This window comes from Aphelocoma coerulescens, chromosome 6, assembly GCF_041296385.1.
Source record: "Aphelocoma coerulescens isolate FSJ_1873_10779 chromosome 6, UR_Acoe_1.0, whole genome shotgun sequence".
NCBI lineage: Eukaryota > Metazoa > Chordata > Aves > Passeriformes > Corvidae > Aphelocoma > Aphelocoma coerulescens.
In genome coordinates, this window is record NC_091020.1 from 11,651,033 (window position 1) to 11,674,799 (window position 23,767).

Here is a 23,767-nt window from a genome sequence, read left to right on the forward strand (position 1 = left end):
TTGTTGCTTCCTGTTCCATAGAAAGGACACTGCTTCTCAATTCTTTATTCTACCTTACAGCAGCGATTGACAAAAGCAAAAGATCACATAGGGCAACTAAAATAGTGCTTCTTCTTCCAGGCAGAGAATGAGAAAGAAAGAGAGAGAGAGAGAGATCTGTGCAGACCAGTTTATATGACTGAAATAGCTCAGCAATGTTGGCTCTCTGAGCTGTATTGAGGCCAAAACCTTTTGGGCAGGGCCCATATTCCTTGGGTCATTGACCAGCTTTACCTGCCACAGCTTATAAACTCTCTCTTGATCCCCTCCTCTCCAATCAAGGCCTCAGACTCAGTAGAACCCTTTCCATCAAACTCTTTCCACTGTTTCTTTTCCCTCCCCTGCATTGGCCCAAAATTCCTCCTTACCCTATACAACTTGTGCAGAGTTGATACATTACAGTACTTTTTTCAACCATTTCTAAGTAATGCATATGATATCGCTGACTTTAATCAAAATTACATCTACTGCTCAGTTACTCAACAAGGTCATGCTTCCTGCAGGTATTTTGGTAATCAGTGAAACATTTGTTGTGATTCAGTCCATTCTACCCTCAGGGTTTTACTCACCAGATAGACACTATTTCACTCAGTACTCCTATAGAACTCTATCAGATGAATCCTTTTATCTTAAAAAAAAAAAAGGACAGAATTAATATTTTGAGCTTAACACATCATTTCTTTTTCCCATGGCTGAAAATTAAGGAAAGTCCTAGCAAACCTAGATGGACCATTAACTATAAAAAGTCATCACCAGGGTTCCATTTCAAGCCAAAACTGAAAGATCAAGTGGATAAAGTAATCCCCCAGGTGAAACACTTCAATACAAATGAGGACAAGCAGGGTATTCTGCTGCTCAAACATCTGATGACTGTAACTTCCATCTGTGCCTTGCTGAATTCTGGCAGCAGGCTGGATTGTTTAGTCTATTATTGCTCATCCAGCAGGATGACTTTGTTATGGCAGGAGATGTGGGACAGCTTCCTCAAATAAAGGCAGGTATCAGAGCAAATTGGGAACTGAAGAAACAGGACCTGAATGATCTTATGACCAGCTTGTCTGCAGACAATGCATCAAATAGGGATTGGAGTAATTTGTGCTGTAGGATATTTAGATTTTGATTCAGCACATATCACTGCCTCTTCAATCAATGGTGGTTTCTTACCCTGATGTACTGGGAAAATGAAGCCTTTTCTGTTTAATAATAAGGAGAGGTGTTTCTATTGCCATACAAAAATAGTAGAGATGAATTAAACATTACACCTTAAATGAAGTGTATTCCAGACAAAGCATAATATATGACATTCATGTTTACCTGAATCAGCAGCTGTAAATCCTTCTTTTGAAAATACTTGCTGGCACTTTGTCTCTTTAATTCAAATATGATTTTAGATGCAATTTAATGGTTGAAGATCGTACATGTATAAGCAAGCCAGAAATTCATTATTTAACTATGTCCTTTAATTATAGGATTAATCTTCAAAGCATTGTGAAGTACATTTGCAAAGTCACAGAGAGAATAGAAGGCTTATAGAGGATAAAAACCTCACCACATAATAGGTAGCAATGGCATAAGTGAGTGGTGATAATGAGAAGACACACATATGCTACAGCTATATTTATACACCAAGATTACAAGGCATATGAATGAAGGAACCTTTATTCTCTTGTCCCTTTGCACAGGCAAAGCCCACTGTGGCAGCTGTCTGTACAAGGCTACTCGAATGTTTCACAGTCAGCTCTTTGCTAAAACTGCATGCTATGCATCAGCTGGGGTCATCCTCAGCAGGGGAGCCGTGAGGTATTACAAACCTTCTCAAGTACAGTTCTTCTTTTCAATAGAATCAGAAGGCAGGAACTGCTTTATTGTGGTGGACACCACAATTATTTGAGACTATTAAGTTAAAATCTCATCATTTTCTTTCACTTTTCAATGAGCTGCCCCAGATGACACTTGGTCATCCTGAACCCTCTGATCCCTCCAGTGAAAGAAAGAACATATTACAAACTAATCTGTAAAACAGTTCAAAATGATTTGGGCTTTGGTACAAAACTATGCAACACTGGAATATTTGTTACAATATCTGTTGCCATTTTGCATAAAAAATATAATATGGTTAAAACCACTGAATTTATAGTTGACTGACTAAGAAAAGAAACAATCATTACTGGACTCCCTAAATTTTGTGTCATGAATAAATTATCTACCTTGGAAGGAAACAAGACAGTTATCTCTTTATTAGAAAGATATCAGATCTCTTCCTTTGTCTGTCATACTGCAGGTGTTTGACCTGAGCATCTGTGATTACATTATGTAGGATTTGTTTTTCTGGTATTTTTTCTTCATAAAAAAGCATAACAATCAATCTCTTGACATGAAACCAAATATAGTGATATCAGGAATGCTAAGCACAAGTTATTTGAGGATATTAGCTAATTAGCCTCTAATGGAATTAATATCTGTGCAAATAATTAGCATAAAATATATGCAATACTTATCTAAAATAAGTAGCTCATTGGCCATATATCTAGCTACGTACATCATGCAGTATATACTTCAATACACTAATATTTCCTTTATATATACAAATCAATTCATTATTTTCCCTCTCAGGCACTAAAAAATGGTGACTTATGCCCAGAAGCTCATGGTATTATCTTAAAATTTTTAGCAATTTTCTAAACACAAAACAAAAATACTCCTTTGATTCATTTTCTATAAACTCCCATAGTGCTCTGAAGTTCAACTGTCATAGTTACATGTTTCATGAAACAGCAGAAATCTTGGGGGAACATATCAGCGTAGGAGGGTGAATGGATCCAAATAATTTGGTCAAACATCAGGGGGAATTCAGAAAGGCAACCAGGGCAGGCAGGAGAGCATATCGTGTGTTTAAAGCAATGCTGCCTGCTCACTTCATCCTAACACGAATGGAATATGGGATACCAACACCCTCACTCCTCCCTGAGCACAGCAGAAAGCTCCTGGATGGAGGCCTGACTCTCTTCACAGCTCTGCTGCAGCCTCCAAATGCCCCGAGGAAGAGCAGTGACCACCCAGCAGTAACAACTGTATGAGCTGAGTGGTGCTACAGAGAGAACCCAAAATGTGCCTGATGTATCCCCACATCAGTGCTCCAGCTGCTCGAATGTAAGGAGACACAAATGGATCAGAATGATGTTTGTTAAAAACCAACACAAACCAACCAACCTGCTGGGTAGGGAAACCAATTACAGAAAACAATTCTTTTTATTCATTCAGTGAAACCTAAACCCAACAGATCTGCTATGGCGTTATTGCCACGCAGAATTTTCTGGCTGAAAAATAATTATGCTCACTAAAAGGCAGCCAGTGTCCATACTGAGCTACATGCTGGAGACTGAACTGTTTGTGGAGACCTCTCATGTATTTCTCATATTCTGTGTCAAGTCCTACCAGGGGACCATGCAAGTTAGCAGAAGCCAAAAAGGCTAAAATACTCACCCTTCTCGTTGTAATTCCCTTAATAATTTTTCAATACTCTGTGTTTGTTTTAACACAAAAATAACATGTTCTGTTTTTAACTGGTTCTTTGTTTTCTATGTTCTCCTCCCAGTCTTGGTTTGGAATGAGATAGCTGTAGTCTCCAAAATAAAAGCAACTTTTAACTTTCCCTGGTTCTTGAGCATTTCTAAAGCCACAAATTTGTGAGGTTATCAGGAGTTTCTAGATGTGTCTTTTACCTGAAATTATGGAGCAGAAAATAAAGTTGATGAAAACATTAGCTATCTCTCATCACAAATACAGGCTTTAGCCCAATATTTCCCTCCCTTTTTTTTATTATCAGACAAAATAAAAACCTAAACACAAGTTTCTATGACTATGAGGACTCATAAAAATAACTGTGTTAATTATATATTAAGTGGTAGTTTATAAAATTCTAAGCACGGTTCAAATAATACCAATCTAACAGAGAGCATTAGCTGGCCATAAAAGTAGTATGAAAAAAACTTTTACAGTTTAGTTTCCATTATTTTCAATATAAAAAAATCAAAATTTGTAACTCAAACTATCTTTCTTAGATGCATCTCGATTACATGAGATTAAAGCAATTATAGTTTAAATTACTATAATGCAATTACCATAAATTGTTACATATCTCAAAAATAGAATTTGAATTGAACTTGAGATAGGTAGGGAAGGAAATTATACTGCTGCTAAATTTTAGGCATTATTCTAGCCATCTAGAGAACAAAGACATAATCTATTACTTAGTGTATTGTATTTAATAAAAGCCATTAGTTAAACTGAAAAACTCATAAGCTGAAAACTCATAAAACTGAAGGGAAGAATATCTGAATACCATGGCATCCAAAATTGCACATACACATGTACTAACAAAGTCTATCAAAGGACTGTGGATGACTTCACTCCTGAAAAAATATGCTTGCTTTGATCTGTTCTCTTAATCATTCTTGATTTTTCACCATGAACACTCTGTAAAGTTTCAAGCACAACCAAGGAATAAAAAATATTCCAGTAAAAACAACAGAGTAGTAGTACAGTACGACATTCATCCAAAATCCCTTCATTTTCTTGCTTCTATAGACAACTACCCAGAATTCTATGGAAACGATTTCTCCCTTCATTTGTGTTCAGTACAACATGTGTGTACAAACATACATCCATGTGCTGTAGACAGAAAACCAGAGTGGTAAAAGTGAGAGAGGATCTGCTTTGGCTCAGAAGGAATCTCTCATCTGCTCACCTAGAGCCGCCTCCATCAGCTCCATCAGAACTCCTGAACACCTCTAGAGGGAGACATTCACAGCCTGGCAGAGGTTTTGTGGCTTCCTCCTCATCTAATATAATATTTTCCTATAAAACTTGTCTTTACCGTGCTTCTAACTGGTATGCAGAGATGATCCTGGGCAGAAGAAATATCAAGATAGCTCTCTGTACTTTGGAGCCAAGGATATTTAAAGCACTAGCTTCAAGTCACTGTGGAAAGAAAAGGAGAAAATGAAATCCATAAAACAAATGTAAGTTATTATATTGATAGAAAAGTCATTTTTGCAAGTAGTAACTAAGGTTCATGTTGAAACTGGATAAATGGTCAGATAAATATGGAAAACTTAAAATTTCTACATATGGAGTATCCTAAAGATCAATTGCTGACAGTAATTTAAAACACCTAAATTTTTTTGTGCATGTTTTTGTTTGACTTGCCCTTATATTCTGCTATTTCTTCATATACATTCTCTTAGGGTATTGCCCATACTTTTCTGTAACTTTCCCCCCTCTGCCTTCCCATAGACTTTTGCAGGATGCCATGCTTTTCTGGGATGCTTTTAATGCCTGGCCTTTAATATAAAACAAAAAAGTTCTGTATCTGTCACTTTTCCCCCTTTAAATCAAATTATGTCATAGTTTCCCCTTGAGAACCAGAAGTACAGACAGGAATGCCTACTAAATTAACATGAATTTCTGATATGCTAGTTTATGAAGTGGTTTTGGTTTGTTTTTCCCAAGAATATCTAGTTGCCCTTTGAATTTAAATACATATTTAAACAATGTAGTAAGTAACATCTCCTTTATCAGATTAAGATTTTGACAACAAATTTCTCTACCACACTTCTCACAATGCTCTTGCATTCGCTGCAGTTTTTATGCTTCCACAATCCAACATGGTAATGGTCTGAAATCGCTTCTGTATGCCTGTTAAGGTGCTGGAGGAACAGATTAACATAGGTGTGAGCAAAACAGATCAATGCCATCAAAACACTCAGCAGACGAGTCTGCAGTGGTGGAAGATGAGGAGGAAAGGGAGGTACAATTGATCTGGGCTGAAGCATCCCTTGAACGTGACCGGGCGGTAATTAAGCTCTTCAGAGTGTTTTTTCAGCACGCCAGGGCGAATTCCTGCATTCGGGTCTGCAAAACACCGGCTTGATTTTCTCCGGGCCTCCTGCTGCTGCCATCAGGCAGGACCGGGGGAAAGCGGGCTGGGAGAGAAGCTGAAAACACCCGTGCTGGTCACTACGGAGAAGGAGGTGCCCGGAGCCCGAGCGCTGGGTGCCCCGGAGCAGGGGAGCGGCTCCGGCAGGGCAGCGGCGCAGGCGGGGCTGCGGCCGCGAGGGGGAGCGGCAGCCCCGCGGCTCCGCAGCCCCGCGGCTCCGCAGCCCCGGCTCCTGCCATCCATCGCCTTGGCCACCGCAGTCACCTCGGCCACCGCAGTCACCTCCCGGAGCAGGAAACTGCTCCCTGTTGGCTCCCGCAGGTTGTTGTTTGGGAGGCGAGGCGATGCCGCTGCCCTGCGGGAGCGATGCTGGAGCCCTTCCCGGCTGGAAGAGCCGCTGTGCCGAGCAGCGGGAGAAGCCAGCGGTGCACACCAGTCTGGGCCAGCAGCAACGGGGCTGACAAGGGATTAATTGTCTATGTGCGACCTGCTTCCCTGCCATGAGTGGTTGTATATATGTTATATATAATATCATTCCTGCTGGCAACTTAGACGTTGCCAGGTTTAGTGACAGAGTCAGAAAAAATTGGGATTTCTCCCTCAGCTTGCTAACACTTAGATTTCTCGGCTCCAAATTACGCAGTGCTTTCTAACCTCAACGATACAGATTAAACTCATGAAACACCCACACTGCCGTCCTGCCCTCACCGATGTTCCCTCAAACACAATTATGCTGCTGCTGCAAAGAAATTTATTCCAGATCCACTTGTGACAGTTCTGTATCAGAGTTAAAGCACATTGCTGGGGACAGTGCAAAGCTTGTCTTCATTAGTACACCTGTGTTCTGTGTCTGGAGCACAGAGCAGACTCCAGCACCACTGTTTTGATGATATGTACTGCTGGGACCTTTCAAATAGATTTTCACACAGAACATTGTGGTCTCTCTGAAGGACTGTTTTACGTCTGAGTCTCTAATCTGAACGTGGCACATATTCTGTCATCCCCCCCTTCATTTTGGGAACCAAATTTCACTAGGTTCCATTACAAGCCTTGTGCACTGTGAATTTTAAACTCAAGCAGTGCAGAGTCACGAAACTGTAAATGAAGATGACGCTCCTTATAGCAGCAAAGTGCGGGGGTATCAGATGGCTCACACCCTTTCCTTCTCTTATGCTGCCTTTATGTCATATTTAGTTGTTAATTAATTAGATGATAAGAATTAAAATGTCTTTCCTCTCTTAGCAATACTTCTGCATGAATTTTAATCTTTATGCAGCACAGAGCTCCAAGCTGTGCCTGACATACAGCTGAACAAGGGTTATGTTGTTACATTTAAGTCCTAATCCCTTTTCTGCTTAAGCACAGACAGACGTATTTAATCTATTTAAATTTGTCTTAATTGCTTGAGTCCATAGAAAGCTGACTGTACTTTCTGCTTTAATTTGGGCGATTCCAAGACATTAATATGCACTAAGCTGTTTTCCTAGATATTGCAGCCTCGTGTTAGCAGTTACAGTGACTAAGCAGATACAAAGCACATTCCCTGGTGATGTAAAGACACCCCACGGTGTTTGACACTGCCTGGTTTTACCTTGATATCCGTCATGGTCTTAAGTTGCAAGCAGTTGCAAGCAGCCATCTTCTACTCCTCTATGCCGCTTGTTCCAGCTGATATCAATCCCTTCTCAAGTGTGGGATCCATGTCAAGTTGCCTGTACCTGATTTTCAGTCCGGACACCACGTGAGGAAAACTGGCTGCCCTTCCTTACACAGTTGCCCAGAATAAAGTAATGACACTGTCATGTGTCACCTGGACATTTCCCCCTACCCACGCAACACTATGCTCAGCAAAAGAACTGCATTCTGTGCTAAAAATATATCTAATGAAAATAAATGAAAGAGAATGCAAAATTGCCTACAAGATAGCCAGATGGGCAGCCTACTTATCATTCTCGCTCAATCCTCCATATGAAAGAATTTTTATTTATGTCCTCTTGTATTTCCTTTAAACTAGAACTTAAACAATTATTTTTTGGCCCTATTGCATATTACAAATAATTCCCAAGATAATTATTTTTCCATCAAAGCATTAGTTTTTCACCGTGACTATACCCAGCTTAAAATTTAAACACTAAAGTCATATATTGTTTCTCTTGCCTAATTAAGTGTGAAATATTTTAAATGGAAAACTAATGGAATAACATCCTTAAGTGTTTTCTGTAAATCTTCTGGGATTCAAAGTCTTCATCACAAATACATAAAGGCTACTAAAAAACTCTCATATAGTGAGTGCTCAAAACAAGCCACTGTGAACTGAGGTATCACTTCTGCCATATTTGCAAAAAAATTTTCCTATATTTATGTGTTTTATTCAAGTAATATTGCTCCTGGAACTGTAGCCAGTTTTGGAAGTTGACACAAGTTAGAATGCTAAAGGCTACTGAACACATACAAAGTTCTGAGTGCATAGCTCCGGTTCTCTCACCTCATGTAATCAATTTCTTTTTGTTCTCCACTGCCAGAGAACTGTCATGTTGAAATAAACAGATGAGAAGCTAATACTTTTTGATTTTGCTGGCTACTGCACTTGTTTACAGCATCTTGAAACTCAGTACAAGTCTTTAGCTTGGAACGCAGAGAAGACCTCCCAGACTGATTATCATGAGGTAAAACCTTACCTGCCAATGCAGGACAATGACAGACTACTGGGAAAAGAAATAGAACACATGACTTCCCCTGTCATCCATGGTCACTAGAAAAAAAAAGAACAGATTTGAGTCTTTCTAAACAATTGATCATGTTTCCTGAACCTTCATTTATATTACTTCTATTGCCACAAGCATTTTCTCTTCCCTTTTGACTGTCTTCCTTGTTCATGGAGTTTTGTTTTCAGGACACAAATGTAGAATTGAGGAAAGAGTGAAAATGTAAGTTCTGTATAAAGCCTTGGTTTGGTCCTATTTTCCTGGTCTGTCAAACTGTCTCTTCGGCTTTGTCAGGCATTCATGTGAATGATCCTGGTCTCAGTGCCATGAAATAAATCTTTAACAATGTAATTGAATGGAAATATCCTAGTATGTACAAAGGTGCAAATAAAGTCAGAATCTGACCTAGAGCTCATACTTTGCCAGGTATTTGTATTTATCTCATTTCAGTTAGAGACTCTTTTTTTTTCCCCCTTTCCCTTCAACACTCCAAATACCATTTTTTGGAATAGAACCTTCCCCAGTTTGAATTAATGGATTATTTTAAGTGAGAAAAATCCATTTGGCTGTATTCCAGCTATATAAAACTAAAATAAAATCTTTACTGACTTTAAATTGTTTTTATGTATATATTTTCTTTCATAGGTGTCACAGAGATTGCCTTTATTCATGAAATCCATCATGCAAAGAATATATGCTTAAGTTCAAACATTGTGACACAATTTAAAAAATTTGTATGTGAAAAATAGCTTTGCTTGCATGCATTTAGATAAGAATATATTCCAAACTGAGGAAAAATAAGTATCATCTCAATAAATAAAAAAAGCAAAAACATGTTTTCATTTTCTGATCCCTTGACTCCACCCCATTTTGGGGGATACACATGGAGATGGGGAAAAATTGGTTTTTTCTCAGATTTCTTTTAAAGGATTGCTTCTAGTATTGGGTGGTTTTTATCCATTTTATTTGGAACAGGATCAGGTCCAAATTGTATTTTCTTCCTTGATGACTGATGTGTATAAATATTCATGAGTCAACACCTGGGGTTGGCTATTTTCTAAAATCTGCATAACTGTTATTGCAGTTTTATCTGTGGACTGTGGCATCTCATTTGAATTCATGAGACCTGTTATAAATTTTAAATATATGTGAAGTGATATTAAAGTCCAATGAAGAACAAGAATCCCACCTGCCACCTGCAATTTAGTACTACCTATGTAAGAGGGAAATAGGAATCTAAGCAATGAAGATGGAAACTTGTTTGTTTATTAAAACTTTAAATTTGTTTTGATCATTCCATCTAATCCCTGTTGATAAAAATCATGTTCCAAAATGGCTCCTTTCCAGGTTTCTGTAAAGATCTTGGAGTTTTCAGCCACTAAAAGTTTGGCAGAGCATCTAACTGCCATATTTTCCTTAAAGAAGAAAACTACTTAAATTCCCTGAGAGGAGTCTATTTTATAGGCAACTTTGCTCACATATCAGACTCTCTTGCATGCTCTCTTATTTCTGTGGACTGGAAGAAAAATTTAATTTAGTGTTCTCAACTTAGTTTTGTGTCATGAGGATTGCAAACCAATTTACTTTCACATTCATACCACCTGTAAAGTTGCAAGATATTTGTCATGGTACCAAGCAATATATTTATTCTCACTTGTAAATACTTTTCAGAACTGTTTTTCCACCAAATTACATCAAGAGTCATTTCGTAGCTCAGACAGAGAGGAAGATTCAGCTCTCCAAGGTGAGTGATGAGTATCAGGGCTTTAGAACATGATGGTATCCTTGGTAGGATCCTGCCTAGGGATAACAGGACATCATTATATACCTCCAGACTGTGTGGGAACCCAGAGTGCAGAGAATATTTCTCTGCCCATTTTGAAGGGTTTTTATCCCCCTGAAAAACACTGGTTTTGACCTCCATCCTTGGAAAAAACTTCCTACTCTTAGAGAAGAACTAGAAACGACACTAGTGTAAATTAGGTGATAGACTACTATGTAAGATTGTCACAGGGTGAAAAATTTAGAGGTTTTGGGTTTGTTAATGTAGTAAATAGATAAAAGCAAAAACCATCAAAATAGAGGATTGTTGTTGTTCTCCAAACCTTCCTCTTCTTCTCCTACTACTCCATAGTCTGCAGTAAAAGTAGTTTGGGATGACTGGACAAAGAATTCCTCAGTTCCTGGCTGTGTTACTAAATAATTGGTAGAAAAGTAAAAAAAAAAAATGTACGTTTTTAGTAACCACTGGTTGATTTGCCTTTAAAAAGGCCGTGTAATCTTGATAATTTGGCTTCCTCCTGCATTCCCTGCTTTGTGCTATGTCTGGATCACACTAGTGACTCTGTTTCTCTGATAAGACTTAATAAACAACTATCTAGAAGCAGCGAAGGCTGAGAGTCCCATTTGTCTCTGGAACTCCTGGCAAGGACTTTAAAAACTCTCTCCCATCAGGAGAGGTTTGATTATGGCATGATCAGTGTCAAGACTGCATTTTTAATTGGTCTTTAAGATTAGATTTACGGTGAAGGGAGGCAAGTTCACCACTGATATTGGCAAGGCTGGTGCTTCAGAGTGTGGCACCCAGCCTAAAGAGAATAGAACAAACAAAAGCATTTTCTTTGTGTATATCTAACCCCAAATCTGTCTGAAATCTGCTATCAGCTCTCTGTATGAGAACAAGATTGTCAGCGGGCTGCGACCAGATCAGTTCATAACCATCACCATGCTCCCTGGAAAAGCATGAAAACACAGGGCTGAAGTCTGGTCCTTGGCTATTATCACTGTTCTCATACAAGCATTTTCCATGTTTTTCAAACCAAAGGAAAAAGGATAAAGTACTTGAAAGGTTTATTTCTTTCCTTCTTCCTTTTCTTCTTTCCTTCTCTGAAAGGGGAGGAAGGAAATGAGCAGAAATCTGTAACAAGATTACAGAGAAGTGCAGAAAGGCTGGGGTAATGGAGTTAGATGGACAGACACAGATAACAGAAAGAGATTTTTTTTAAAAATTCAGATTGAAAGCAGAATATCATAATGAGCCAAAAGTCTTCTATTTTCCCCAGGTACATCATGTGCCTTTACTATAAGCTGTCAATATTGGCCCCTTGTAACAACCTCTATCATGCACCATAATTAAAGAATTTCTGTCTCCATATCACTGAAAAATATGGAATCAGCTGCAGTATTTCCCTTGGCAGACACATTTAAATGCTCCAGTGGTGCCACACACTGACTTCTACAACTGACTTTCTCCCTTGCAGCAGCAGGAAGGATATACCTCTCCAGAGGTGGGAAGAAGAGGCAGCAGCAAAGCTGACTTGCTACAGCTCCTGCCGCTTGCACAGAAGAAAAATATCTGCTCTGCTGAGAGAAATCTGTGTTTTTTACAAATCCCACAACAGATGCTGTGCACTGATGAAAACAATACAGACAAAAACTCTTCAGGCAGAAACATGGTTGTCATGTGCTGAACATCTCACATACTCATTGCCACAGCAATGATTTTGGGAACATTTAGCTGTGTCCTAAGGTAAGCTGTCTGAAGTATTCCTTGGGGGTTTCATTTCCAGATGGAGAAACAATAGCTCTGAGTTCATCATGTCATGTTCAGGATGACATCTTCCTCAGTGAAACACCCCCTATCACCAAAAGGCAGTGCCAAGCATTGGGTATGAGCCTAGTACATGAGGTGGAATGGAAACCACAGCCTTCTGCTACAGAGACAGCAGCCAAGAGTTGAGTCATCCCAAGACCTTCCCATAAATCCTTGTGCACTGCTTTTTGCATTAGAAAACTGATACTGATACAAATATGTGCTGCCAGGATGAGGTTATTCAGGTAGCAGGATTGGAGTAAGAAGAACAACCACAGGAAAAAGCACACAGGTAATTTTCTGGATTATGAGCACTGTATATGCTCTTTGAGCATTCCTGGGAGCTTACAAGACCATCACAAATCTTAATTAAAACTGAATACAAAATAATATCCAGAATTATAAATAAAAATCAATAATATCTGAAAGATAAATCAAGACCTTTCTTTGGCAAATAGGTTGCCAGAGGAATGACTGGCCAAGAATTCATTCAGAGCTAATCTGTGCTAGACATACTGTTTAGCTGCATTATCTGATGCTACTTCTTCTTCTGATTCAAGGTCTGCCTCATTTGTCAGGTCCTGTCCTTTAATCTCCAAACACAATGGCAAAGTGATTGCCAGTGATTTTATGCTTTTCTGTGCCCAGGACAATGGGACTGTTCAGCTGCCTGAAAGAGCTAATACATACTTTATGATGAGAAAGGAACAGCCAGAGTCACCAAGGAAAGGTGGGATTCTTTTCATAATTCTATAGCATCTTCAGCAGCAAATAGCATTTTCAATACTATAGCTTTAAAGTGCTTGAGATTTTCTTGAAGTAGAAAAGCATGGCACATTGAGACAAAAATATTCTCAGACATTTAATCCAGTTAAAACATTCAAGATTCATTCTGAATTGTATTAGTCCACTGTGATTCAAAATGTTAAATGCTTCATCAAACACTATCAGACAGAATGATTTCAGTGGCCATCTGTGACAATGAAAGTGAAATAATTGCACAGTGGGCTTCTACAACAGCATATAATCTCCTGAAGTCTTAAAGAGGGACCTGTTTTGCACTTGCCTGGCTTTTTGCAGGCAGCGTCTGTGTTTGGGAAGTTGCTGCCATTCAGACTCATTAGAAGCTATATCATAGATCACTATAATTAAAGTGAAGCCTTGCTGCAACAAGCTTTGAAAAGAAGACATTTACAGAAAAAGAAATTAACTCAGAGTAAAGGAAAATGAAACCAGTGTTCCCAGAGAGCACTAAAGACTGAAGCACAAACCTGTGGTGCACCTGCATCCATCATCCTTCCAAGAGAAATCTGCTGGTCAATGATTTCTGAGGGACAGTTTTAATAAAAAAATAAGAACCGCTTTGTATTCTTTGTCTTCCCTTTTGATTTCAAAAGCTGTAGAATATAATGGGTGAAATGCACTGCCATTAAAGCCAAAAGAAAACCTGCTCCTTATTTCAAAGTAAGCTTAATTTCACCTAGTGATTTCATATAAGACATACATGATATAGGCAACTGTCTTTCTGTTAATTGCTCTTAGTCATAATCCATTACCATTGCTTTGCACAACTGTCCCAGTATGAATTCTAGTCCAAAGAAGTTTAGATATATTCACTATATTCCCTGGGACAGTGAGTTTGATTTATTTCTATCAATGATGATCCAATCTAACCTTAATTAAAAGTGGTTAAAAATTAGTAAGAGATACAAGAAGATGCATCATGCATCCTGAGTGTATTCTGCCAGATGAGAAGAAATTAACAGTGCCATCAGACTTGAGATAAAACCCTGTTTGCTCAGATTTTGTTGCAATGCACCTGCATTGTTGGTACTTTTTCATAGTTCTCCTGTACTACCACCTTGCATTGTCATGGCTGGAAAGCAAATGAAATCTGCTCTGGGAGCAGCTCACATAGTTTGCTGATGATACTGAAGAGATCATGCTCTGCCACACATAGAGGCTGCAAGGCTTCACTGAAGTGGTCAGCACTTGACCCTTGTAGTGGAATGGCCTGCACAGTCCTTTAACTGAAAGTCCTGCAGAAGGCAGAAATTAAATAACTGAGTGAGCCCTGAAAGGCCAGTGGGCCAGGCCAAAATCAGCACCCACAGACAATTGTTACACCTCCTGTGAGCATGGTCCACTTGTACAGCTCTGCTTTTGGCCACTGAGCTGCGGCACCTCACTGCTTCACATCAGAAGGAAGGGAGTCATCTACCTACCTACGTCACCAACCTGCAGTACCAGTAGGAGAAACCCTAAAAGAAGTCTTAAACTGCTATAGGAAAAACTAAAAAAATGTGATCATGGCACTCAAGACATGTAGCTATAGGCTCTATTTATAATTTATGGTTTACAGATTTATAGTGTGAAACAGTAGTATTATGCAGTATGATTTGCAGTGTGAAACTGCTGTTCATACTGTGAAGTATGAAAAAAGCAAGTTTCTAGGCCTTTGTCTTCTTCTTTGACAATTAAGTTACATAAGTGTAAACAACATCTTCTAAAGTGAAACTAAGATTTTCACCTTGAGTATGGGAATATTTAATAAGAGATGAATGTCCTTACTTTAGTTAATGAGAACTTCAGTCATATTCTGCTCCTAAAATATCAGCTTGAACCCCAGCTCTACTGGGATCAAATCCCACAAAAAAGAAAATAAAATAGGGAGAAAAGTGAACCAAAGAGCATCCAGATTAAAAAAAAATTTAAAAAATAAAATAAATTGAGAGACTGAAGAGTGAGGGGGAAAAAAAAGAGAACAGAGATACAGCATTTTACTGGAAAATACAATGTTTTCTCAAGCAGAAATCTGTTAGAGCTGATGCCAAGTATCCTTTGCTGTACATGGCCTTTGCAGTGAGCCCTGTAAAAATGAGTTTAAACTAGTTAGTATTTTAGGATTCATCCTCCCCAACACATGGCTGGAAAATGTGACTTTAAAATGAACTTCCCTTTGGCAGGGGAAAAAAAAAAGAGAAAGAGAAGAGAAAGAGGGAGGGAGAATAATCACTACAGAAAATAAAGAGATACAACAGCTTCAGAGAGGTTTACAAGTAATTCATGAAACCTCAGTTACCACAGTAGAAATTGCATCCAAGCACAAGTGTCTCTAGAATGATTTTAAGAATTGCTAGGATCACAGTAAGACAGGTGTTCTTCCTTTCATAGAACAGGGAAATCTAAAACGAAAATGTTCAGTTCCAATGACAGTTATCTCAGTGTTCGTGCCAAGGCAAAAGGAAGTCAACTGAGACTCCAATATGTTTGGCTTCAAAATTCTGGACGATTACCTGAAAGTGCACTGGCCTCCATGAGTATCTGGACATGGTCAGCCACAATTCACGAAAGAGGAAGTGACATTATAAAAACTCCTACAATTAAAGAAAGGTTTCCTGTGATCACTTTTGCACATGAATATAGACACTCCTGCTGTTAATATAGCACAACTGAAAGTCCACAGATAGGTCTTTAATATCAATGACTATTATTTTCACTTGCAAGTAATGCTGAAAGCACATGGATTTTAAATCATAAATCACTATAAATAAAATATCTCATGTTCAAAGTGGGCAACATTCGCTTCTCTTCCAATGAATGATCGGTTTTCTTGAGGATCTGTTTGTCCTGCTGTTTCTTCTGCTGCTCTGTGATTGTAGGCATAGGTTTAGTCACACTTGCTGTAGTGCCACACTTGAGGCAAACAGATGCAATAATGCTTGTTGAGAGAGTCTGGCCATGTAAGTGCACAGTGGGGGGGATCTCACATGGCTCAGATGACAGTGACATTTAGAATAGTGTATAGAGACTGTAAACACAGTGATAGACATTTTTCCTCAACAATCACAAAAGAAACAAAGCTACATGGAACTTCAGAATATCTGGAAGAAAGAGAGCAAATGATTCATGGGGAGGCTTCCCATTTGCAAGATCACGCTGTGAACAAGCTCACTTCCAGCGATATTCACGGAAATGTTGTTCTTGGCTTAACCTTAACCTGCACAGTGTGTTCATCTTTCTGCTCAGCCTAACACCAGACACACAGCCAAGACACACCAATTATCTCACACAGCAGATGCTGAGATCAGATTGTCTACAGAATTGTGAGGCTCAGATCACAAATGCTGTCACCTTAGCACAGCCCTGGGTTTACAGATCCTAAGCATTTGCACAAACACATTCCAGTTTTGGATAACTTGGAGTTCATGAGGAAATAGGCCTTAATGAGGAGGTAGAAAAGAGCAATTGCAGCTGGGGAAGAGGGGAGGGAGCCAGCCCCTCCTGCCTCCAGCAGCCCACCACACCCTGGCCACAGCTCCTTTGCCCAGCTTAGTGGGTGCTAATTCCTCAAACACAGCTGTAGGTTTCTCACATTAGAGCTGCTCCATGGCTGGGTAAGGAATGCAGTGCAACCACACAGTGATTTGGACATCCCCACTTTGACTTTCTGAGCAGCTGCCTGCTTTCTGCTTAGTCATCCCACACTGCCAGCTTTGGTCTCCTTGCACGGCCTGTTCCCAAGGCAGGTATAACATGAAGAGTGAGGTTCACAGCTGTTGGCCTCCTGTATCTCAAGATATCTGATATCTTCCTCCCACAGGCAGACTTTCCATGCTGTAGCTATGCCAAGTTTGTTTAAGCTTCAGGGGCAGGCTAAAAGAAGTAGGGAGAATTCTCTTTAACCCAGGTATAATGTATTTTGCAGGACATGAACAAATAGTCTGCCTTCCTAAGCAACTCCCATCGTGGGTCTTTGTTTAGTCACCCCTGATGGGAAGGCACACTGCACAAGCCCTTACAAAATAACTCTCCTGGGTCCAAATCCTGGGCTGCAAGGTGGAGGAGGAGCTGCTGCTGCAGGTGAGGCTCAGCATCTAGCAGGCTGTGAAAACAGCCAGGCCAGGGCCAGAAGCAGCAATGATCCTCTCTCTGCTTAACTTCAGCCTCCCAGTCCCTAATGGCAGCACAGAACTGAATAGAATTTTTTTTAATCCACTGAAAAATAAAAACACTGCACCTACCAATCCCTGTGTACTGCTTATGAAAATGAGAAAATGCAACTGGAATCTATGTTCTACAAATGAAGCTCCATGAGAACTATTTACTTCCCCCCCTTCCAAAATCTATTTTGAGCAATCGGCATTTCACATATGTTTTCGATTATTGTGTTGATCAGCTAACACACAGATCTGAAGGGGGAGATGAATTGCAACAATATAATAAATGGTTCACAGGAATGGATTCACACATCAGAGTTTTGTAGCTCTCCTGTGAATTGAATGGATCCCTGTAAGCTTTTATTTAACAAACAAGTAGCATGACTGGAGTGAAAAACTATACAAGCCTTAAATGATTTGAACATACTTCTGAAATACTAAAACTACTCCAAATGCTTCCTTTTCCCAACAGTTTTTCCTTAGTGAGCAGATTTCAATCAGGTGGATTACCTGACTTAGCTGCGATTGTATTTCAAGCTGACATCAGTGAGAAGAACAGAAAATGCCCAGGATGACATTACTGCAGAAAAGAAGTGCTGAGATTATAATGCCCTCTCATTGTAATGGCCCATTAGTGCCGAAACATTACTCGCTTCTGATGGCAATCAGCCTGTACCTGCTAATTACTGGCACATATGGGTGTCATATTGGCTTTTGCTACTTGATTTAGTTACATATATACATAGGGCTATGAGGGGATCATTAGAAGAAACCAGCAAAGGAGTAAATAAGACAGTTTATAAATACAGTTTTTTTCCTGTTTTAGCTCATTGGCATCACACAATTCTTGTATGTGAGATACATGTCAGAGGTGGCAAAATGGGAAAGGGACAAAATTAAGAACAAAGAATGGCTTAATGCATTAAAAAGGAGCAAAAAATAGCAGGAGTGAGAAATAGCCTTAGTTTCACTGTATTGTGTCAATTATGCCAGTTTTCTTCCCTTCACAGGGTATCATTCATAGCTGTGAAAGTCTCTGGTGAATAGTCCTGTATTTATATCACAGAGAACCTGTAAGACACAGCATCCATGCCTCAATTTCACACGTTTCCTGAATCATCAGATGAAAAGAACAAAACATTAAAAAATGTGTGAATCCTACCACAGTAAGAAAATATCACAGGACCTCTAACACTACAACTACTACAGCTGCAACACTTGCTGCCGTCCATTTACATTTGCAACAAAAAAGGACAGTAAAAAGGGAGTTTTATGTGGCTTAGGTGCTGTTTAGATTTAGGATTGAAGGCTTTTCAGCTGTCATCTCTTCAGAAATGGTATGTCCTAAAGACTGACAAATTTCATTGGAATACAAGGCAGGCCAAGACCATTTATGCTTCCGAAGTGCCTCAATACCATGCTGAGAGTAAAGCCATGCAGAAATGGTAATGTTAAACACAGCTTACTGCAAATGCAGGAAATATTTTTGGATTTTATTATCTATACTTCTGAGAATTTGTACCAGAAACCTACTGCTAAGAAAAGAGGAAAAAAACTTGCTGATATATCACAGCATTAGAATTGTGTTACTTTATGAAATGTGTTTGGTAACCATGGGTACTAAACAATTTCATAAGGATTTCACATAATCTAGGAACTATAAATAGACTTGGAAACAAAGTAGGAGCTTAATGCAATATCCACAGGTTGGGAAGCAAAATATTCTTTGTAACACAATTTATTTCTATGTGTTCCAATGAGCATTTTTAAGGCATTTATGGAAATATTGTAATTTCTTTTTTTGTGTATATCTTCTTTTCTAGTCTATCCTGCCCATCTCTTGTGACTTGATCCCGCTGAGCCTGGGTGATAATGAACCAGGGAGTAATAATAAGCCCTCCCTCAATTTATTTAAATTTTAGAGGAAAGTGTGCAGAATAATGCGTATTAGCCAATGCTAAGGAAATTTAACCAGGTGAAAGACACACAGAAGAGAGTCAATTATTTGTTCCATGCTATACCCTTTTTTTTAAAGCTCTTTGTACCCTTACCTAAAAAAAAAAACACAAAGGCAGAAGAACTGAATTTCTCATGAAGACAGACAAATATAGTAGGCAGTTCACAACCCAAGTTTTGGATGTCTCAACATGAAGACAACTCAGTTAATCAAATAATTAAACTCATGATCTAAAGCATTTTAAAACAAAGCTAACAACAAATTAGTTTCAGCATTGCAGCTCCTGAAGAGAGCTTAGAAATTCATGGTAATGCAGAGAACTTTGCTTTAGTAGAATAGGGGCTGCTATAATTTTAACTTCTATTCATATTTTAGCATTCTCCTTCATCACCCTCACCTCTCCTTTCAGTGTCTATGCTTTGAAAAGAAAAAGCACTTGTAGATTTTTGGGGAGATTTTCCTAGTGTAAACAGAAAAAGGTAAAGCAGCATTTTGTTTCAGGGTTACTCAGAGACCCCACAATGAAAACGCTTCAGCCTCACAAGCTGAATCTGTTGTCAGTGTTGTGAATATTTCTGACAAGCTGCTTACTCCCATCTTTATTCAGCCTCCTTTCATTGCAGTCTAACAAAGGCTGTATAGATATATATTTTCTATAGATGAACTCCCATCCAATCACAGAGACCTCAGACTTTATTTCAATATATGCTTCAAGTCCAAACATGCCAGCCTAATGGGGTCTGTGGCATGATATTCAAATGCAGCTAAGAATCAAAGTACTAATGCAGTGGGACTTCAACCACAAGCCACAGTTCAAGTTCTCATAATTCATCATCTGTTAATGAAATCACTCTGGGCTCCAAGGCTGGGGCTAGGCTGGGTGAAATAGCTGGCAGCAACACTTGCAGTGAAGACAAAGGCTGGGAACACACAGAGCCAAATCTAAGCAAATGCTCCAGCAGTTCTTCCCTGTCAAACTAATTCATGTGTGCTCAGTTTTTAATGAGAAATTCTTGATGAATTTAACACAAATGGCTATTTTCTAAAGGCTAACTAGCATATGGATTTATACTTGTAAAGCTGGAGCTAATTACAGATTTTTTTCATGTTTTTTGGCTACTCTTAGCATTAAAGTGGAAAAATGTGTACAACACAGCATTAAGGCAAAGAAGTGTTTTTCTCATCCTAGCAAGAAGTTTCTGTTATTTGATTTATTATTTTAGAATAAAAGTCACCAGCAATCTTTTCTAGCACTGGCTAGACATCATCATCTGCATAGCATTTTAATTATCTAAAGAGGATTTTCATTACTTAACCGGTTAGTATATTAAAAGTTTATATTTTTGAGGGTTTACTTGGACTGTGTGCACAGAGACAGCCCAGTGGATGCCCCAGGGGTTCCAAGATACACACTGGGGCTCTCCAACCTTGGCATCTCAGCAGCCAGCCCAGCTGACAGGGCTGCAGACACCCTGCCAACCTGCCCCAAGAAATCCACTCCTGCTGGGCAAGCCTCTGCTGAGAGAGAGTGGGACTTTGCAAGGAGAGACACAGTGTGAAATCTGAGATACAGGAGAAGGCCAGGAGCACCACTGCCATCTCACCCCAGAGGCGACCGAGTCAGTTCCCAGCAGCCTTGGTGCTTTCCCACATGTGCCTGGGAATGCATTTTGGATCACTAGCCAGAAATTACTTTTTTATGCAGCAATATCTTCATGATCATAACAAGAAAACTTCTGAGAACAAAGGGGTTTAAACAAAACATTTCCTTATTTTATTCCAAAATTGTGCTTGACTTTGTATTCACTAGTAAGCATCCTCATGGTCAAGCTTGTTTTTCAAGGTATTATTGTAGTCTAGTTCCAGGATTGAAGTCCAGTGCACAGAGGGCTAAAAAGAATTTGTCATAGTTTTTCTCTCCCTCCACCACCCTGATGCTGCCCAAAGGAATCCTGTGCAAAGGACAGGAGAAAGAGAAGAGAATACATTGTGGATTTTACCACTGGCAGCCTCTTGGGTTTGACAGGCTATGCCACTGCTCCATGCCTCAGAACACCACTCCTTATGCAGCAACATAACTGCAGATTTTAAGGCTGACTTCAAAATGTGAATTACTATGAAATCCAAACATTGTTTAAAAGGAAACATAAATAGCACAGTTTCCAGTTTAGTATCATGAAAATCTGCATTTAACAGAGCTAAGCTAACAAACTGGAAAATGAATGGAAGGAGATTCCTCTTAGTTCTTCCTTGGAAAGACATTTGAGCAGGTACATACAAGACAGTAATCTGTGTGGAAACTTAGGGTTCTCTATTAAAATTTGGTTTTCTATTAAAATTCAGACTCAAGAGTTTTCTCTTCCACATCATCATCCTTGGGGTCTGTTTTGACTTTTCCAAGGGACAGGCAAAAATTTCACCACTGCTGTATTGAAACCCTGTTGCAAGAATGAATAACTCAAAAGGCTGAAGCTGCCTACTGTTACTGTGGTTACCAAAGTTTCCTACCCACTGAATTTGTATATCAGTTCTGTTCCAGACTGCAGATTTTAAGCCTCTGTTACTGATAAATATTTATTTCTTTTCTATCTGCTGTAATGCAAACAACAAAGTATTGTGTACCTTCTAAGTAGTCTTTGACTTCCATTCTCTGGCCAGTGTCCCAGGTCACACCCCCTTCTCACCTGTTATTCATTTCAGGTGTGCCCACTGATTCAATCCTACGCCATAACTCCAAAACCCTACAGAAAAAACATTTATTGCAGTAGAAGGAAGTGAATTACACCAAACAGAGGACATGGAACATCTTCCAAGCACATATTCCCAAGGATGTTTACTGTGTACCTTGCAGGAACAACATAGCAGAGAAGTCTGATATACTGATCAAGTACATATAAATTGTGCAAAACCTATTTTGCAAGTCTAGTACTTTAAAGAAGCACCAGACATTCTAAACATCGACAATTAACTCTGAAATGAGCACATTTTTCCTTCCTCCTTCTAAAAATCCTTTTGGTGAACAGTAACACCAGCAGCAGGATGGCTCTGCTCCTGTGCACTGTTTCAATAACAAAACTGGACATTATTTTATAGAATTCAAATTGGCAGCTTTAATCCAGGGCAAATGTGTGGCTGGACCAACACACAAAGAAGTTATTGATGAAAAACCATATCATAAGTTCATTCCTGCACAGGTTACGTTTCTCCACAGATGGTAGCAAAACCAGTAGAGCAAAGTTTTGATGCTATCAAGCAGCATCTTTGTCACTGTATATGCTTTGCAATTACTCATTTTTGAAAAATGCACTGCCAGTCCCACTAGGAAATACACACAAATATTGATCTAATATAAAAGTGCAACAACTTGAAGACATTACATGTTTGAATAGCAGTTCTGTGCCTGCATTCCCCCTTGTATTTTTTTCTCCGTAGTGGATATACGCTGTCTGAAGGAATTTCTTTGGTTCCTTTAAGATTAGCATAACTTTCCTGAGCCTTTAAAGTGAAGCAAACTCTTGAATCTTGTCAGGGTTTAATCAAAAGTCATCTGACTTAATTTTAAAATATTGAGTTTTAATTTTTCCCTTTAAAGCAGTACTTTTACTTTAAATTTAAGGTTTTAAACCCACAGGATTTTCTTTAAATATTTTGCATAAATTAGTTTAAAGGGAAATTGCTTGACCTTAGGTTTTTTAATTTGGCAGGGATGAAATAATTTTAACTGTCTTAATGAAAAACCTATGTACATTAACTTTAGTACAATATGCAGAGCTCAGCAAAATACATTTCTGACTTTGGAACAGATAAGCCACCCCCAGTTCCCCCCCAAAAAAAAACCCAAACCAAAACAACCCCAAAAGAAACCCCAATAATAGGAATATATTTTCCCTACAAAAGTAGAAGTCATTGAACACAGAGGCAAACCAAAGAATCGTGAAGACCTCTGTTTCCAGCACAGCTACTACAATAAAGAATGAACCCAGCTGATAAACTCCCAGGAAACTTTGATTGGATGAATTAGATCCTTCAGGGTTCACACTATATATAAATTAATGAGGTCTATATACTGTGGTGAAAGATTGGCCTCTGTTTGCCTCCTGTTGGTTGACAGTGCTGACTGTTTCCAGCAGCCATTGAGAAACGAGCACATCAGTGTTTTTAGGAACATACATATATATATATATATGAATATATACAGGAACATATATATGTATGGCCTATATCATAGGACATCCTGGAGCTTCAGGGTCCCTGCCAGGACATCAAAGAAAGCCATTCTCAAGCAGGAAGGAATGAGAAGGCCCTTCAGTGGCAATGCTGCTGCCCATGTGCCTGCTGACAACCAGATCTATTTACTGCATCACGGTGCAGGCCCCCCAAACCACTGGGGCTTTTGAAAAGCCTGGCCTGGTGAATTCTTGTGAGCCTGTCCTTTCATATGCTGTGCTGTCAGATTTTTGATATAAAGTTGAAACAACATTGTCATTTCCCTCAAATAACTTATACACTACATTGCAAAACCAAGATAACGGGCAACAGACACAAGGGCTGGTCCCAGGCAGTGGAAGCAGCTGAGTGAAACAGTGACAGAGAACT

General features: G+C 39.2%; 1 long non-coding RNA gene across 12 annotated transcripts in view; it reads right to left on the reverse strand.

The window, feature by feature from the left end:
- Positions 1-23,767, reverse strand: part of LOC138112342 (uncharacterized) — a 270,953-nt gene that overhangs the window by 16,505 nt on the left and 230,681 nt on the right. For 10 of the 12 annotated variants that reach the window (XR_011151706.1, XR_011151704.1, XR_011151701.1 and 7 more), the window contains 4 exons: positions 8,656-8,729; positions 4,787-5,019; positions 3,523-3,761; positions 609-667 (listed from right to left, as the gene is read on the reverse strand). This is a non-coding gene — a long non-coding RNA (uncharacterized lncRNA). Of the gene's footprint in view, positions 1-608; positions 668-3,522; positions 3,762-4,786; positions 5,020-7,568; positions 7,696-8,655; positions 8,730-23,767 lie in introns of all 12 variants that reach the window. The other 2 variants (XR_011151702.1, XR_011151707.1) reach the window with 2 other exon arrangements.